General features: G+C 33.1%; 1 long non-coding RNA gene across 2 annotated transcripts in view; it reads left to right on the top strand.

Moving 5' to 3' along the window:
• LOC141554269 (uncharacterized) overlaps window positions 1–20,676 on the top strand; it is a 45,430-nt gene that overhangs the window by 14,091 nt on the left and 10,663 nt on the right. For both annotated transcript variants that reach the window (XR_012485813.1, XR_012485815.1), the window contains exon 2: window positions 19,905–19,988. This is a non-coding gene — a long non-coding RNA (uncharacterized LOC141554269). The remainder of the gene's footprint in view (window positions 1–19,904; window positions 19,989–20,676) is intronic.

Genomic DNA, 20,676 nt, shown 5'->3' on the forward strand with positions numbered 1-20,676 from the left:
TTCCTTACCTCTCATTTCACTTTGTTGGAATTGAAGCTCAGAATGTTAAGTAGCCAATCTAGGCAATCCATGGTAAAAAGTAGTAGAGATGGAAAAAGAATACTGTTCCTCTGTTTCCAAAATACTCTTTCCTAGAAAACCAGAGTAGATTTTTCTGTGTATGTGTTTCTGTCTCTATTTCTTTCTCTCATTGGCATATACATAATACAAATATACAAAATACAAAAATAATACATAATATAAAATATATACATAATGCATAATACAAAATAATAAATAAATAATTTGAATAAATAAAAATAAATTAAAAAATAAAATAATACATAATACAAAATATAAAATAATACATAATACAAAAATAAAAAATATAATATATGTATATTACACACATGCATGCATTTATTTTGTGTCCTATAGGGGATGAGTAGGTAGCAAATTGAGTAGGGTACTGGGTTTAAGATCAAGAAGACTCATGAGTTCAGGAGTTCAAATCCAGTCTCAGACACATATTAACTGGGTGATACTAGACAAGTCATTTATCCCCGTTTGCTTTAGCTCTTCAGTTGTAAAATAATCTGAAGAAGAAAATTATGAACACGGGAGAGAAGAAAAGCAACAACAAAAGCAAGTGAACATAGCACGTACTAGATTTACATTCAGTCTCCATTGTTCTTTTTGTGATGCATTTTCTATCCAAATTTTATTAGCATCACCTTGGATCACTGAACCGCTGATAAGAAAGTAGGCTTACATTATTGATCATTGCATATTCTTGCCATTACTGTGTGCTGCTACAAATATTTTTGTACATGTGGGTCCTTTCACCTCATTTATCATTTCCTTGGGATATAGACCCAGTAGTGCCACTGCTAGGTCAAAAGATACGCACAGTTTTATATCCCTTTGTGTATAGTTACAAATTGCTCTCCAGAATGGTTGAATTATTTCAAAGCTATACCAACAACACATTAGTTTCCCAGTTTTTCCACACCCACTTCAACATTTATTTGTCTTTATTATCTTACTCTGTCATGTTAGCCAATATGAAAAGTGTGAGGTGGCACCTTAGAGTTGTTGTAATTTGCATTTCTCTAATCAATAGTGATTTAGAGCACTTTTTCCCCTATGACTATAGATGGCTTTAAATTTATCATCTGAAAATTATCTGTTCATATCTTTGAACATTTATCAAATGGGGAATGACTTTTGTTATTATACATTTAACACAGTTCTTTATATATTTTAGAAATGATGCCTTTATCAGACATTTAGCTGTAAATTTTTTGTTCTTGCCTTTCATTCTTGTTTCTTTTGGTTTTGTTTGTGCAAAACCTTTAATTAAATGTATTCTAAGTTATCCATGTTGCCTTTCATAATGTTCTCTAGTATTTATCTGGCCATAACTTCCTTCCATCTCCAAAAATCTAATAGGTAAATTATCCTTTGCTCTCCTAATTTGTTTATGATATCCTTTATGTTTAAATCATGTACCCATTTTGACTTTATTTTTATGGAATGTATTTGGGGTAAAATCATTTTAGCTCCCCTTTTCTCTTCTCCCTGTACAATCCTTTTTCTATCTCTTAATTTGTTTTTCTTTGATATCATCCTATCAGAGTCATACTCAACCACACTTTCCATCCATGTGATACCCCCCTCTGTCTCCCCCAGTAACAGATAAAGTTCTCAAAAGTTGTAGATATCAAGGGATGTAAATAAATAGTTTAACCTTTAAAAATATATATTTTCCCCGTTTATTTTTCTATGCTTCTCTTGAGTCCTATGTTTGAAGACTGATTCTCTGTTTTGTTCTGTTTTTGTTTTTGTTTTTTGTTTTGTTTTTTTGTTTTTGTTTTTTTATTTTTTTCAATAGAAATCATTGAAAGTCTCTTACTTTATTGAAGAAACGTCTCCTGAAAGTTGATTCTCAAATCCAGCTGGGTAATTAGTTCTTGATTGTAAACCCAAGTCATTTGCCTTTTGGAATATGGTATTCCACATTCTTTAATCTTTTATGGATTTTTTGTTTTTTATTTAGCCACTTTTACTTTTTTATGGAACTATTTCATTCAATAGCCTTTCGTACTTACTTCACCATTTGGGATAGTCTTTTTTTAAGGTGTTATTTTCTTTAGTATTTTTTGTGTCTCCTTTCTGAAACTGTTTACTTGTTTGTCATGATTTTTTTTTGCATCATTCTCATTTCTCCTCCCAATTTTTCCTCCCCTTCTCTTATTTGATTTTCAATATCCTTTTTGAACACTTCCATGGTTTGAGACCACATCATTTTTTTTTTTTTTGTGGCTTTGGATATAGGAATTTTGACTTATCTTCTGAGTGTATATTTTGATCTTCCCTGTCCCCATACTGATCTTTTATAGTCAGAATTTTTTTTCTGGTAGTCACTGGTAGGACTCTGTTTTAGGATAGAGACTGTACCAAGTGTTAAGGATTTTATACAATTAATTTTATAAATATTTCTAAGGACCTGTATGTTTTCCATTTCTCCAAGATCACTTAATCTAAGCAGAAGTAGATTTATTTATCTTCTGCTCTGTGTTCTGGTGTCTGAGTAATCATGAGCAATCTTCTGCCCTGAAACTGTGAGGATCATCTCTGCTCCACTGTAGATAGAAGCTTTTGAACTGTCTAACTCTGAAACTGCTACCTAGGACTGCAACCTGGATGCAAATTTGGGCAAATCAGTAATCCTGTCTTGAATGCTAGGAAAGAAAACCCTGTAAGCTCTTTCTCACCAGCTGTGGTCTTATCATCTGTGGGCTGATCCTACTATTGCTATTGATTCAGTGGGTCCCAAGGCCCACTCCTCCTGTGCTTCAGCTGTTGTAGTAAAACCTTCATTGTGTGTTTCACTCTCTCCCAAGTGTGACAGACCTTTACTACTGACCTTCTCTTTTGTTTTTGATGTCTATGATCTAAATGGTCCAGCAACAGCCAGTGCTGCTTCTGATTCAGTTGGCCTGAATCATAGTTTGCTATAGTCTGGACTGTGTTATAGTTGCAATGTCATCCTGGTGTGACAGATTATTCCTGCAAGCCTTCCAAGTTTCTTAGGCTGGAAATTTGTTTCAATTTGTAATGTTCTGTATCTCTTATTTTGTCAGAAATTTTTCCTTTCTTCCATAAATCTGAGAGAAAACCTATCCCTTAGTTTATATTGTTAGCCTTTATAACTAAACCATGTATCCATATACCATTGTATATAGTGTGAAATGTTAGTCTATAAGCGATTTGTATTTTATTGCTTTCTATTTTCTTTCCAATAGTTTTTGACTAATACGGCATGCTTATCTCAAAATCTGGGACCTTTTGTTTTATCAAACAAAAATGAGCATGTTCATTCAATATTGTATCTTGCATATCTCTTCTATTTTATTGATCCATCACTATTCCTTAGCCAGTTCTTGCTAGTTTTGATGGCTTTTGCTTCATAACATAGTTTATGATCTGGTATATTTAGGCAATCTTTCTTTGTTTTTGTTTTTCTATGTATTTGTTTTGTTTTGTTCTTCATTCCATCCCCCCTTGATTCTTTGATATTGTTGACCATTTGTTCTTTCAGATAAATTTTACTGCTATTCTTTCTAAATTTATCAAAAAAATTCAGTTATATATATTATATATATATATATATATATATATATATATATATATATATATATATATATATATATATATATATATATATATATATATATATATATATATATATATATATATAATTTCCAATTGTTTAGATTAGATTTTATTTGTGTCAGAAATGTTTTGAAATTTTGTTTTTATATTTCTTGGATTTGTCTTGGGAGGTAGACTCCTCAATATTTTATATTGTTTATAGTTACGAGAAATATAATTTCCCTTTCTATCTCTTGCTGCAGAGCTTTGTTGGTTATTTAAAGAAGTACTGATGATTTATGTAAGCTTATCTTCTATCCTGCCAATTTGCTAAGATAGTTAATTATTTCAAGTAGGTTTTTGGGTGCTTCTCTAAGTATACCATCATCTCATCTGCAAAGAGTGATAGTTTGGCTTCTGTATTGCCAATTTTAATTCCTTCTATGTAATGTTCTTCTTTTGGTTTGGTTTCATGGGGTCTCTGGGAGCAGCCTTCATTTCAGTTAAATAATCACCATAAGTACAGCCAGGTGTTAAAGTCAAAATCCTTTATTGTCTCCATCAAAGTCTTGTTCCTTTCCTGAGGCCTGGTTAGCTTTCTTAGAAGCCTATCTCTCTCCTTAGTTCCATGGGCTTGAGCTCCTGCATCCTTCTTTGTCCTCTGAATCTCTGAATTCTCTGAATCTGCCTAGCTGAGGTTTCTAGCTTATATTCTCTACACTGAGTATACACCAATCATTATATCTCTAGGAAACCATTATTTGTTGTAGCATTAAATCAATCATACTGAGCTATGCTAAACTAGATAACCATGGTCTCTATCAATTCCATTGACTTAGTACCTTGTAAGAATCCTTTGCTTCAAATTCAGAGTTCTGGCCCATAACACTTCTATTTTGTTTTCTCTTCTTATTGTTATAGCTAATATTCTAGGTACCATATTAAACAATAAAGATGAAAATGGGTATCCGTGCTTCATCCCTGATCTTACTGGGAAGGCTACTAATCTGTTATCCCCATTGCAAATAATGTTTGCTGTTTGTTTTAGATAGATACTATTTATCATTTAAAGTCACATTCCCTTTATTCCTATGCTTTCTAGTATTGTATTTTAACATTTTTTTTTTTTTTGTAACAGGAATGGTTGCTGTATTTTGAAAAAAATAATTTTATACATCTGTTGAGATAAATATATTGTTTCTATTGGTTTTCTTATTGATTATTTACAATTATGTTGATGGTTTTCCTAATATCAAACCAATTCTACATTCCTGGTATATATATATATATATATATCCCACACAATCATAGTGTGTAATCCTTGTAATTCATACACACACACACACACACACACACACACACACACACACACACACATACACACACCCCTTTCAATCTCATTAATCTCAGCTTTGATTTTCAAGATTTCCAATCGGGGATTTTTAATTTGTTCTTTTCCTATTTTTAAATTTCTTTTAGTTTCATGTCCTATTCATTTATCTATTATTTTTTCCATTTTATTGATGTTAAAAAAAAAGAAAGAAATACATTTCTCCCTAAGTACTGATTTGACTACATTGCATAAATTTTGGTATGATGTCTTATTGTTCTCATTCTCTTAATGACATTATTGATTATTTCTATGTTTTATTCTTTAATGCACTTATTCTTTAGTATTAGATTATTTAGTTTCCAATGAATTTTTAATCTACCTTTCCATTGTCCTTTGTTGAATATATTTATATTTATTTCATTGCATTGTAATCTGAAAAGAATACATGCAATATTTTCCTTTGTAAATTTGATTTTTGAGGCTTTTATGCTTCAAATCAATTTTTCTATAGGTGGCATATGTTGCTCAGAGAAAAGAGATATTTATTTCTATTCCAAATCAGTTTCTTATGAAGGTCTTTCATATCTAGCTTTTTCAATATGCTATATCCTTAGTTTTTTTTTTTTTTTTTTTCCTTTGCTTATTTTTGGTTTGATTAATTGAGTTCTGAGAGGATAGGATCGAAATCTTCCATCTGATGTAGTCTGGTTGTCTATTTCTTTCTGTTATTCAATTAACTTCTCCTTTAAGAATATGGATGCTTTTACCACTTAGTGCATATATGTTTAATATTAAAAGTATTTTGTTATCTATGATACCTTTTAGCAAAATGTAGTTCCCTTCTTTATCTATTTTAATTAGGTCTGTTTTTGCTTTTATTCTATTGAAATCAGAATCTAAACCTGATTTTTAAAATTTCAGCTAAAGGATAATAGATTCTGATTCAACCACTTTCCTTTACTTTTTGTGTGTGTCTCTGCTTCGGTTTTTTTTTTTTTTTTTTGGGGGGGGGGGGCCGGTAACATTTTGTAAGATTCTGACCATAGAAAGTTACTATCAAAACATGCACTCAGAAGAAGATAACAAAATCAAAGTCTCTACAGTCAAAAGCTCCAAGAAAAATAAAAATTGGTGTCATGTCTTGGAAGAGGTTAAGAGATATTTTGAAAGTAAGAGATTTAGAGAAAAAATTGATAAGATTAATAAAATCTCTTACTAAAAATTAGTAAGATATTTAGAGAAAAAATTAGTAAGAGAAATGAAAGTGATTCAAAAGGAAATACAAAAAGCCAATGAGAGGAATGTTTTAAAAACCAAAAAATGGTCAAATGGAAAAGGAGGTACAAAGTTCACTGAGGAAAATAATTCCTTAAAATTTAGAATTGGGCAAATAGGAGCTAATAACTTTATGACAAATCCAGAAAAAATAATTTAAAAATATAAAATTGTGAAATATTTCTTTGGAAAAACAACCAACTTAGGAAAATATATATAAGGGAGATTTTTTTTTAATTGGACTATCTGAAAACCATGATAAAAAAAAAAGAGTCTTAACTACAACTTTTCAAGAAATTATCAAGGAAAATTATTTTGATATTTTAGAACCAGATTGTAAAATGGAAATTGAAAGAATCCACCAACGATCTCCTGAATTCCCAAATGAAAACTCCCAGGGATATAATATCCAAATTCTAGAACTTCTAAATCAATAAGAAATTATTGTAAGCATTCAGAAAGAAAGGAATCAAGTATGGTGGATACACAGTCAAGATATCACAAGATGTAACACTTTCTACAATAAGGTTTAAAGGTCAAGGAATACAATATTCTAGAGAGCAAAAGAACAAAGAATCATCTACCTAGTAAAACTGAATATAATACTTTAGGGGGAAAATGGATATTCAATGAAATTGAGGACTTTCAAATATTTGTGATTGAAAAAAAAGATAATAGAAAATTTTACTTTCAAATATAGGACTCAGGATAATGGAATAATCAGGAAAGGGAAATTACAAGGAACTTAATGTGGTTAATCTGTTTAAATTCTTAAATGGGAGGATGATACTTGTGACTTATCAGAACTTTCTTACTATTAGAACAGTTAGTAGTATATATATTGAAGGCAGAGGTATGAGTTGAATATTAAATGATAATATATAAAGAAAAACATTTAGGGGTGATAGAGGATTGTGCTAATAGAAAAGTCAAGGGAGAAGTGGAAAGGCATAAATTATCTTCCACAAAAAGAGATAAGTCTCTTATCTTTCAGTGGAGGGGAAGAAAGGGAGTAAATGAACTTTACTGTAGGATCATAATATAGAATAAGCCTCAAAGATCTTGGAGATAGATAACAGTAAAAAACAAAAAATGGGAATCGTTAAGGGGCAGGTCAATTCTCTGAGAGGCTCCACAGTTGTGGATCATAGCATCTGAAGGAGTTGCAGGGCAACCTTTGCTGACACAGGTGTTGCAGACTGGGAATGAAATAAATTGGAGGCAGAAGGGAGAGGAGGTAGGTCAGACAATGAAATGGCCTTTCAGTCAGAGAGCTTAAAGAACAGCAACTGCCTCTCAGTCTCTTTTTATCATCCTCTCACAAGAGGAGATCCATTCTGCAGGTCTGGGTTGGATCTCCAGCAGCCAGTGTCAGATGGCTCCTGTGTATTCTAACAGCTCCCTTGTATTCCAACAGGTGTAAACAAACTATCACTTACACTCTGAGCAGTGTAAATATATTTGATAATGCCTATGTCAGCAAATTTATTTTGGACAAGTGCATATCTATTTATATTAACTTTTTATTTGCTCAAATAATTTTGTCTATGTTGTGCCTTGTTTGGTCCCCAAAGTCTATATTGGAGAAGGGAGTAGTGAGAAAAAAAATTGAGGAAAAACAAGGTAAAAGAAGAGAAAATAGAATAAATGGGGAGAAATAGTTAGCAAGGGCAATTATAGAAATAATTTTTAAGCAAATTTCCTTGTTGAATGCTCATTTTTCAAACATAGGAAATTGAATCTAATTTATATTAAGAGACATTCCCCAATAACTGAATGATCAAATGATATGAAGAATTTTCAGGTGAAATAATCAAACTATAACTATATGAAAAAATACTCTTAACTCATTATTGATTGGAGAAATGCAAATTAAAACAATTCTGAGGTAAGTGAGACATTAATGCATTGCTGATGGGATTGTGAACTGATTCAACCATTCTCAATGGAAGCAATTTGGATCTATGCCCAGAGGTCTATAAAATTATGATTTCCCTTTGATCTAATAGTACTACTACTTGGTATGTTTCCCAAAAGAATTTTTTTTTTTTTTTAATTGAAGTTTTTATTTTCAAAACATATATAAGGATTTTTTTTTCTTTTTTTCTTTTTTAATTAATTAATTAAATTTAATTTTTTTTTTAAATTTTTTTTATTATATATATATATATATATATATATATATTTTATAATATTATCCCTTGTATTCATTTTTCCAAATTACCCCCCCTCCCTTATTCCCTCCCCCCGACGACAGGCAATACCATACATTTTACATGTGTTACAATATAGTCTAAGTACAATACATGTGTGTGAATATCATTTTCTTGTTGCACAATAAACATTAGAATCCGAAGGTACATGCAACCTGGGCAGACAGATATTAGTGCTAACAATTTACATTCCCCTCCCAGTGTTTCTTCTCTGGGTGTATCTACCTCTGTCCATCATTGATCAACTGGAAGTGAGTTGGATCTTCTTTATGTTGAAGATTTCCACTTCCATCAGAATACATCCTCATACAGTATTGTTGTTGAAGTGTACAGTGATCTTCTGGTTCTGCTCATTTCACTCAGCATCAGTTGATTTAAGTCTCTCCAACCCTCTCTGTATTCCTCCTGCTGGTCATTTCTTACTGAGCAATAATATTCCATAACTTTCATATACCACAATTTACCCAACCATTCTCCAACTGATGGACATCCATTCATCTTCCAGTTTCTAGCTACAACAAAAAGAGCTGCCACAAACATTTTGGCACATATATGTCTCTTTCCGCTCTTTAGTATTTCTTTGGGATATAATCCCAGTAGTAGCGCTGCTGGGTCAAAGGGTATGCACAGTTTGATAACTTTTTGGGCATAATTCCAGATTGCTCTCCAGAATGGCTGGATTCTTTCACAACTCCACCAGCAATGTATTAGTGTCCCAATTTCCCCACATCCCCTCCAACATTTGTCATTATTTGTTCCTGTCATCTTAGCCAATCTGACAGGTGTGTAGTGGTATCTCAGAGTGGTCTTAATTTGCATTTCTCTGATCAGTAGTGATTTGGAACACTCTTTCATGTGAGTGGATATAGTTTCAATTTCTTCCTCTGAGAATTGTCTGTTCATATCCTTTGACCATTTATCAATTGGAGAATGGTTTGGTTTCTTATAAATTATGGTCAGTTCTCTATATATTTTGGAAATGAGACCTTTGTCAGAACCTTTGTTTTTAAAAATATTTTCCCAATTTGTTACTTCCCTTCTAATCTTGTTTGCATTAGTATTATTTGTACAGAAACTTTTTAGTTTGATGTAATCAAAATCTTCTATTTTGTGATCAATAATGATCTCTAGTTCTCCTCTGGTCATAAATTCCTTCCTCCTCCACAAGTCTGAGAGGTAGATTATCCTCTGTTCCTCTAATCTATTTATTATCTCCCTCTTTATGCCTAAATCATGGACCCATTTTGATCTTATCTTGGTATATGGTGTTAAGTGTGGATCCATATCTAATTTCTGCCATACTAATTTCCAGTTTTCCCAACAGTTTTTTCCGAATAATGAATTTTTATCCCTAATGTTGGAATCTTTGGGTTTGTCAAAGATTAGATTGCTATAGATGTACCCTTTTTTGTCCTTTGTATCTAATCTGTTCCACTGATCTACCGGTCTATTTCTTAGCCAATACCAAATGGTTTTGGTGACTGCTGCTATATAATATAGCTTTAGATCAGGTACACTTAGACCACCTTCCTCTGAGTTTTTTTTCATTAGTTCCCTTGCAATTCTTGACCTTTTATTCTTCCATATGAATTTTGTTGTTATTTTTTCTAGGTCATTAAAATAGTTTCTTGGGAGTCTGATTGGTATAGCACTAAATAAATAGATTAGTTTGGGGAGTATTGTCATCTTTATTATATTCGCTCGGCCTATCCAAGAGCACTGAATGTCTTTCCAATTATTTAAATCTGATTTTATTTTTGTGGCAAGTGTTTTGTAATTTTTCTCATATAATTCCTGACTTTTCTTTGGTAGATGGATTCCCAAATATTTTATACTATCCACATTTGTTTGGAATGGAATTTCTCTTTGTATCTCTTGCTGTTGCATTTTGTTAGTGATATATAAAAATGCCGAGGATTTATGTGGATTTATTTTGTATCCTGCCACTTTGCTGAAATTTTGAATTATTTCTAGTAGCTTTTTAGCAGAGTCTTTGGGGTTCTCTAAGTATACCATCATGTCATCTGCAAAAAGTGATAGTTTAATTTCCTCATTTCCTACTCTAATTCCTTGAATCTCTTTCTCGGCTCTTATTGCCGAGGCTAGCGTTTCTAGTACTATATTGAATAGTAATGGTGATAGTGGGCAACCTTGTTTCACTCCTGATCTTACTGGGAAAGGTTGCAGTTTATTTCTATTGCATATTATGCTTACTGACGGTCTTAAATATATACTCCTGATTATTCTAAGGAATAATCCATTTATTCCTATACTCTCAAGAGTTTTTAGTAGGAATGGATGTTGGATTTTGTCAAATGCTTTTTCTGCATCTATTGAGATGATCATATGGTTCTTATTAATTTGATTATTAATATGGTCAATTATATTAATAGTTTTCCTAATATTAAACCAGCCCTGCATTCCTGGAATAAATCCTACTTGATCATAGTGTATTATCTTGGAGATGATTTTCTGAAGTCTTTTTGCTAATATCTTATTTAAGATTTTAGCATCAATATTCATTAAGGAGATTGGTCTATAATTTTCTTTCTCAGTTTTCGATCTACCAGGTTTAGGTATCAGTACCATGTCTGTGTCATAAAAGGAATTTGGTAGGACTCCTTCATCCCCTATTTTTTCAAATAATTTATATAACATTGGGGCTAATTGTTCTTTAAATGTTTGGTAGAATTCACATGTGAATCCATCTGGCCCTGGGGATTTTTTCCTGGGGAGTTGATTAATAGCTTGTTCTATTTCTTTTTCTGAAATGGGACTATTTAAGCAATTTATCTCCTCCTCTGTTAATCTAGGGAGCCTATATTTTTGGAGGAAGTCATCCATTTCACTTAAGTTATCAAATTTATTGGCATAAAGTTGGGCAAAGTAACTCCTTATTATTTCTCTAATTTCCTCTTCATTGGTGGAAAGATCCCCCTTTTCATTTGTAAGACTATCAATTTGATTTTCCTCTTTCTTTTTTTTGATCAAATTTACCAAAGGTTTATCTATTTTATTGGCTTTTTCATAAAACCAACTCTTGGTTTTATTTATTAATTCAATAGTTTTTTTACTTTCAATTTTATTGATTTCTCCTTTTAATTTTTGTATTTCGAGTTTAATTTTTGGTTGGGGGTTTATAATTTGGTCTTTTTCTAGCCTTTTAAGTTGTAAGCCCAATTCGTTAATCTTCTCTTTCTCAATTTTCTTCAAATAAGCCTCTAAAGATATAAAATTTCCCCTTATTACCGCTTTAGCTGCATCCCAAAGATTTTGATATGATGTCTCATCATTATCATTATCTTGGGTGAAATTGTTAATTGTTTCTATAATTTGCTCTTTCACCCAGTCATTCTTTAAGATGAGATTATTCAGTTTCCAATTACTTTTTGGTCTATTTACCCCTAACTTTTTACTGAATGTAGCTTTTATTGCATTGTGATCTGAGAAGAAGGCATTTATTATTTCTGCCTTCCTACATTTAATTTTGAGATCTTTATGTCCTAGTATATGGTCAATTTTTGTATAGGATCCATGAACTGCTGAGAAGAAAGTATATTCCTTCCTATTGCCATTCAGTTTTCTCCAAAGGTCTATCATACCTAGTTTTTCTAATGTTCTATTTACTTTTTTAATTTCTTTCTTGTTTGTTTTGTGGTTTGATTTGTCTAAATCTGAGAGTGCAAGGTTGAGATCTCCCACTATTATAGTTTTACTGTCTATTTCTTCTTGCAGTTCTCTTAACTTTTCCTTTAGAAAGTTAGATGCTATACCACTTGGTGCATATATGTTTAGTATTGATATGGCTTCATTATTTATGCTACCTTTCAGCAGGATATAGTTTCCTTCCTTATCTTTTTTAACGAGATCTACTTCTGCTTTTGCTTGATCTGAGATAAGGATAGCTACCCCTGCTTTTTTGGCTTTACCTGAAGCATAATAGGCTCTGTTCCAACCTTTTACCTTTACTCTGTATGTATCTCCCTGCTTTAAGTGTGTTTCCTGTAGGCAACATATTGTAGGGTTCTGCTTTTTGATCCAATCTACTATCCGTCTCCGTTTGATGGGATCGTTCATCCCATTTACATTTACAGTTAAAATTACTAATTCTGTATTTCCTGCCATCGTATTATCCCCAGATTATGCTTTTTTCCCTTGACCCCCCTGATCCCCCTCCCCGATATTTAATTTACAGACCCCCCTTGTGACGCGCAACCCTCCCTCTTTTTTTTTTTTTTTTTTTTAGGATCCCTCCCCCCTCCCTCCAAGTCCCTTCACTTATTCCCCTTTTCCTTTTCCCTTTTCCTCTCCCCCCTTTTAATGAGGTGAGAGAAAATTCTCTGAAAAACAAATATGTTAATTATTTACTCTTTGAGCCTCTTCTGATGAGAGTAAGATTCACACAATGATTCTCCCCCTCACTAAGTTCCCTCAGATATGGTGTATTTTCTATGTCTCTTCCTGGGATGTAGTTTCCCTCTTTTTATCACTCCTTCCCCTTTTTCTGAACCGACCTCCTTCCCTTTACTACACCCCCCTTTTTTTCTTTTATATCAGTAAAATCAAATTATCCTTGAGTATTTTTTATATACCCACAACAGAGTTACAGTTCTCAAGGGTTCTGTGTACCTTTTTCTGTTTCTCTTCAGTCTTGTGGATGTAGATCAAATTTTTTGTTTAAGTCTGGTTTTTTTCTTAGAAACATATAGAATTCCTCTGTTTCATTGAATGACCATCTTCTTCCGTGGAAAAAGATGCTAAACTTAGCTGGGTAGTTCATTCTTGGTTGCAGTCCTTGATCTTTTGCCTTACGGAATATCAGGTTCCAGGCCCTTCTATCTTTTAATGTGGAGGCAGCCAGATCTTGGGTGACCCTTATTGTGGCACCTTGGTATTTAAATTGTTTTTTTCTAGCTGCTTGCAGGATTTTCTCCTTTGTGTGGTAATTCTGCAGCTTAGCCACAATATTCCGTGGTGTTCTTTTTTTAGGGTCTATTTCAGAAGGAGTTCGATGAATTCTTTCCACATCTACTTTCCCTTCTGTTTCTATTATCTCTGGACAGTTCTCTTTGATAATTTCCTGTAAAATAGAATCTAGGCTCTTTTTTTGGTCATAGTTTTCGGGAAGTCCAATAATCCGCAGATTATCTCTCCTAGATCTATTTTCCAGGTCTATAGATTTTCCCAGTAAGTATTTGACGTTGTTCTCCAGCTTCTCATTTTTTTTGTTTTGTTTGACTGATTCTTGGGTTCTCTGTGAATCATTCATTTCTATTTGTTCCATCCTGACTTTTAAGGAGTTATTTTCTTCTTTCACAGTTTTTAGTTCTTTTTGTAAATGCCCAATTTCGTTTTTAAATGAATTATTTTGCTCTATTGAATTTTTTTCCATTTCCCTAATTTTTTTTTTTTGAGAATTATTTTCTTTTTCCAATTCAGAAATTCTATTTTCTTGAGACTTTTTTATCTTTTCCAATTCAGAAATCCTACTTTCCTGTGTTTTTTTAACCTTTTCTAATTCACTAATTTTGTTTCCCTGCATCTCCTGTGAATTCTTTATTTTTTCCAACTCCAATTTCAGGACGTTGTTATTCTCTATCATAACTTCCCTTTCCTTGCCCCATTTTTCTTCGATCTCCCTCAATTTCTTAAGAGCTTCTTCTAGGAGAGAGTTATGTGATGGGGGGCAGGAATCGTTCCCCTTTAGGTTGTTATCTTCTGAATCTTTGCTGTTAACTTCCTCGGGGTTGGGTACCCGCTCTTTCTCTGTATAGAAGGAATCTATAGTTTTTCTAGCTTTTTTGCTCATACTTAAAAAATGTTTTGGGGTCTGTCCCTGGGGTAGGAAATTGTTTACTTCTTTACCAGCTTCCTCCCAGACCGGATGGATGCAGCGGCCCCTGCGCCCGCGCTAAGAGAGAGCTCTGGGAGAGAGTTCCCCACCCCCTCCCTGGAAGTGCCTCTGAGGTGATTAGCACTGCTGTGCTTTGAGGGCGTAGAATAGTGAAGACAGCAAGAAGCTCAGCCTATGTGTCAGGGTGGGGAGTGGATGTCTGCAGCAGGTGACATGAGAAGCCCCTGCGCTCAAACTGGAAGTGTCTGCCAGAAACCGTGGTCCCTAGTTCAAAGGTTCCGCTTCTCTGGGACTTCCTGGAGCTGAGTTCCACTCCCTCCAGCTAAGCTAGGCAGTGTGTGTTGCCTTGGGCCGTATCCACCCACTTGTCAATCTCTTAACTATTCTCAGGTGGTAGCTGAGGCCACACCCCCTGGTGCCAAGAGTTCTGCTGAGTCACCTCCAAGGTCTGGGGAAAATCTAATCTGAGTTTTAAAATATTTTGGCTTTCTCTTCCGAACTGCTAAATAATTAGCAGAGAAGAGCTAACAGCCTGTGCCAGATTCCTTTACCTCAGTGGCTTCTCTGATCCCAGAGCCCCTCCCAGCGCAATGGGCGCAGTGTGCCCCTACCCCACCGTCTGTGCTGGTGTTTCTTATTCCTCCCCTGAGAACTGACCTTTCCTGTTGAAACTCCAGATTCTCTTCAGCTGGTAAGTCGTGCTTCCAGTCCTTGTGGTATCTATCAGTCCTGAGCTAATTTTGAGACTTAATTTATCTAATTGGTTGTGAGGGAGTGAGGACGTTCACTGAGTAGTGTGTTTCTTCTCCGCCATCTTGGCTCCGCCCCTCCCAAAAGAATTTTTTAAAGGAAATATATATATATATATATATATAACATATATAATGAAAGTATTTATTTCAGCTCTCTTTTTAGGGCAAAAAATTAGAAATTGGGTTTGCTTTCCAGAATATGGTATTCCAGGCCCTCCAATGCTTTACTGTAGAAGCTGCCAGATCCTATGCAATTCTGACTGTAGATCCTTGATATATGAGTTGTTTTTTTTCTGGCAGCTTGAAATATTTTTTCCTTGAGATTATAATTTTGGAGTTTCACAACAATGTTCCTTGGGGTTTTTCCTTATGGGATCTCTTTCCAGGGGTGATGAATGGACTCTGTCAATGAATATTTCTCCTCTAATTCTATAATGTCGGGGCAGTTTTTCTTAATGACTTCTTATAGAATGCTATCCATCTTGTTTGTTTTTTTTGTTTTTTTATTTTTTATTTTTTTGGTCATGTCCTTCAGATAGGTCAATCATTTTAATAGCCCCTTCTGGATTGCTTGAACTCTCATATGGAAGCCACAGAGCTACTGAACTTTTGTTTATGTAAAGTTTTCAGATTAAAAAAATGTATAGATCATCTGCTATATCACTAGTGAAGCTATGGAATCAGAAAACATGGACTAGTAGAAAATGTTGTTCGTGGTAGAATGTTTCCTAATTTTTTCCAGAAAAGTCTATTCAGGATGAAGAAAGTAAAACTGTACCACATTTGCAAGTTTGCCAAGAATTTAAATCCTTAGGATATTTGAGTTGCATAACAGGACACAACCCTAGGAAAGTAGGACTAACATTCCTATTCAGTTTTCAAAGTGATTATATTTTAATCTTTTTCTAAGGTGCCCCTGGTGATATCACCCATGTTAATCTCCTTGATATTTTTGAGTCAATGAATCATTGACCTCACTTTTTGAGTGTTTTTCTTCTTCTAACTAGTGAGTCTTCCATCTAATCAGAAACTTTTATTGAATCATCATAATTGTATCAGCTTAAAGGTGCTAAAGATATTAAGATGATTACATGAAATTAAAGGTTACTTTGAAATATAGAAATTACATTATTTCAGATAGTGCCTAAACTTCAGAAGTACTAAAGTATTTAAGGAATATCTGGACCATAACATTATAGCTGGACTCATACATAGACCAATAACAAAACTGGTCGAATAAAGGGCTTAATACCAATCCATGGGGATTCTTTTGTGTTTATTGTTTTATTTTCCATGATTCTTTTTCAAATACTTGCAGAAAGCTCCTTATTATTTTAATGCTATATAATGAAGGGGTGTGTGTGTGTGTAGTGTGTTTGATAATATGACTACAAGCTATCCTGGAAGGTTTGGTATTAGTGTAAAAGTTGAAGCTGGCTATGGGGGGAGGGATCTAGAACTAACCAACCACTTAATATAATAGTGTCATTATCATGATTCAGTCCAGCATAGTAGTGATGAATTTTCTGAGATATCTTCTACCTTTCTTATCTACCATAACTCATTGTTTTAGAGCTACTTACTTGCAAAATCTAAAGCTTGATGTCTTGATTTCCTAGTAAGCCAAGTGATAGGAAGATTAGAATATAAATCCTATTTCCAGTATCTGTTGATGCTGGACAAAACCCTTAATCTGCCTAAGCCTTAGCTTTCTTGTTGTTATAATCAGTATAATAATATTAAACCACTTACCTCACAAGATCATTATTTAATAATCATTAAGTAAAATGATATAAATAAAATAGCTTTTAGTATAAAATTATATAAAATAATATTTTTATCATTTATCTCATCCTTTCATCTTTTCTTTTTGTTACTCTTAAGATTCTTATAGAAAGAACCTGAGGACTAGTACTATTCTGCAATTATTTTATATTTAATATTCTGTGAAAATTGAGCAGATGAATAAAACTAATTTTTCTTCTGATAATTGAATGAAAATATGTAAATTTATCTATAGCCTCACTAAAATCATTAGAGATGATGAGTATTTAGGATGATGGTGATGATTAAGAAAAGATTTCTGCTATGATGGATAGTCCATCTACTTCTCAAATACTTCTTGAGTGGACAATTCACATGTCTTTAAAAGCAGTTTACTAAATGCATAGAATGAAGGCTTTAGAAAACACAAAAATGATCAAGGATATATATATATATATATATATATATATATATATATATATATATATATATATATGTGTGTGTGTGTGTGTGTGTGTGTATTTTTTTTGATGAGGAGTTTTTTGTTTTGTTTTATTTTAACTTTTGGAAATAATATCATATAGATTGAAAACAGTTGAAGTCGCAAGATTTAGTCTGAATGTTGGATCCAACCTTTGTTTCAATGTCTGTGACTTACACTTCAACTACTCATAAAATATAACTGATACTTGGAAACTTAAAAAATTTACCTCTCAGAGTTGTTTTGAGGGAAGCAAAGGCGGGCAGCTTGAAGGTCATTAAGTTTAACAAGTGAGGAGAATGAGACTCAGCAAGGCCAATTTTCCAACAGCCACACAACTTATTATTGACCTGAACCTCCTGACTAGGCCATATGATTCCTAAGTTAGTATCTTCTAACCTAATTTATGCTTTCTACCATGATTCTTAAATCTGTGATGCATCATCCCTCTACAGAACATTCAGCTAGCTATCAATTAAGAAAGATTCCTTCCTAGGCGTCAATGGCAAACTTAGCAATGGGAACTGAAGCTCACAACAACTATTTCAACTTTTGAGTTGGCAAATATCATAGGCTTAGTTCAAAACTGTTTCTTGATTAGAGAAAATGTTACTATTTTCATAGACACCAAGAGTCACATGCATTATTTTACTCCTAAAAGAAAAAGAAAACAAGCCAAACAAACAAACAAAAAAAGAAAGAAAAAAAAGAAAAAAAAAAAAAAAAAAGGAGGAAAAGGCTTTTAAGATGGGTTATTGTAGTCCAAGGTGTATTTTTGAATGCTTAGTATACCATCCCAAATGAAACTAGGTTAGCTCTTGTCACCTGTCAACCCTACCAGGACTGTCTTTCCTTCCTGACAGCAAGCCTGACTCTCCCCTGGGATATTTCTAATGAGATTCTATAGTCTTTCCTCTCCTCCTCCCTTTTCCCTAAGTAAAAGGGCTTTATCACAAAGGGTGTGCATTGAATCCCAAGATCCTTATTTTTCCTAACAAATGCCCCTATCAACTTGCAAATCATTATGTTAAAGAAGCTGAATCTATTAATGTATGAATGTATAAGATACTCCTTAGACTTTCACAGTACTGGGGAAGGTGACAAAGGGGGAGATGAGGGACATCTTTGCAAACTTTCAGAAAAGCCTACTTACATATAAAGCAGAAATCACCATGCAAAGTTATTAAGAAACATAGAAAACACATCATCTTCTGGAAAACACTATGCTTGAATTGTTGAATCGCTTTACATTTTAATGTGCAAATTTGTTCCTTGCCTTTTTGTTGAAAGGATCAAACCATTTGGCATTTTCTCTGAGACATAAATGCATTAGGAGGATGCAGCATAATTTATTAAAATGTATAAAGGGAACAAAGAATAGGATTAATTTTCTTCTTCTCTTTTAATTCGAGGGCCACCACTAGGGCATTTAATATGGGTTAAACCAGATTCAAAAAGCTTTCATTAGACATTTAACATAAATGACTAAGAGCTTAATCAGCACATACTGCTCCAATATATTCAATAGAAGAATTGAACTGTTCGTTGCATTATAATTTATAGAGTTTTTGTTTTTGATTACATAAGGGAAATGCATTTTTTATGCTTTAAAAGCATTCTTTTGTGATGTCAAAAATGTATTACATTATTGTTCAGAAAATGGTATTTCAATTTGGTGGGGACGTCTAAAATCATTGGAGTGGAAAAAATAACCAGTAGATTCTTCAAAGTCTTGCCATTTGAGAATGTTTTTCCCTTTCCAGAGATCTTTTCTTTTGGTTAGATAATGAATACTACTTTGCTCCGCTCAACAACGTCTTTCCATTCTACCTAAGTGTTTAAAATCTATGTTTTACTGCACATTTGCAAGTGTAGTTTAAACAGAATTAAAATGAGAAGTTTCCTTTCCAAACAGGAGGTAGGAAAGCACAATGACGGCAAAAATGAAGTTTTGAAAATTTTTATTTTATTTTTTCTTTACATTTGGTTGTAGTATAAAAGTAATTCAATCTCCACTTAAAAAATACCTGGAGTAATTATGTGCATAAGCTGCTCCATCAAAGATGATTAAAGGAAATTAAACCACTAAAGAGACAAAGCAGCTCCTCTTCTAGAGAAGTTTATTAACATGTTAAGGAAAGATAATTTTCTAAAAAGCTATGGCTGTTTGCCTTCAGAGAATCTGTACATTGCTGGGTATACATTCTTCAAACTACAATCTATTTTCCTACCAAGGAATAATTTTCTGCCCTTTTCTACCCTCCACCCCCTTGCCAAAAACATACCCTTTAAAGAGAATAAAGTATATTGAGAGGCTTTAGCAGAAGAATGAAAAAGTGTCCACTATGGCATTTGGAGATTTTGCTATATAATGTTTTTCAGGAGGTCAGCAAAAAATGTATGTATGTGGAGAGGAAATTTCATTCTCTGTGATATTATTCTTCATTTTTAGAATAGGAATTTGCAACCAATATAAAGTTATCATTGTGTGAAAGTAGACACACCCTCCCACCCAAATGCATGACTTCTATTTCTCTCAAACAATATGAATGCTGATATTTATCTTTTGGAACTCTGTCCTGATTTTTTTTCACAGATGCTATCAGAGAAAGTGACTGGAATGGAAAATAATACATTAATCAGGTGTTTCAATGATCCCTCAGGGTTAGATAACCACAGGGTAAGTATTTTGGCAAAATTTAACAGGAGTATACAGAAAGTCTGAATTTTGGAAGGAAATGTCATTTGGGAAAGAACAACGAAATATGGGAATTTATGTATTTTAAAATTTCACATCAAAATAGTACAACAATTTACTTTCTTATTATTTCTTTTTATTCCTAATATCATACATGTATAACAAATGCATAATTTCTTAAAGCATTTTATGAGTTTTGAATCTGGCAAATAGTAGGCATCTAACAAATGTTCATTGAATTGAATTCTGAGTCTAACTACCTTACTTATATATGAACTTGTGCTATCTCAGACATAATTTTAACTACTTAGCAAAAGGCATGGAATACAGTAGGTATTTATAAATATTTGTTTCTTTCCTTCCATCTCTAATTAATTAAACTTGATAGTCTAGGCTTTAGTTTCTTTTCCTGTCAAATAGGAAAAAAAATACTACCTTATCATAAATCACAAGACTATTTTGAGGACCAATTGATAAAAATGCATGTTAAAATGCTTTGAAAATTATATGACTAGAAGATTATTTTTGTTCCCCTGTACATTAACCATGACAATTTCAAGCCTACCAACAACTAATTGAAAGTTTATACATTTAGGGATAATCAATTGGCATCATCACGAGGGTCATCAAATTTGTTTAATAGTTGATTTGAGGCTGTTTTGAGGCTTCT

This window comes from Sminthopsis crassicaudata, chromosome 1 (assembly GCF_048593235.1).
Source record: "Sminthopsis crassicaudata isolate SCR6 chromosome 1, ASM4859323v1, whole genome shotgun sequence".
Classification (NCBI taxonomy): Eukaryota; Metazoa; Chordata; class Mammalia; order Dasyuromorphia; family Dasyuridae; genus Sminthopsis; species Sminthopsis crassicaudata.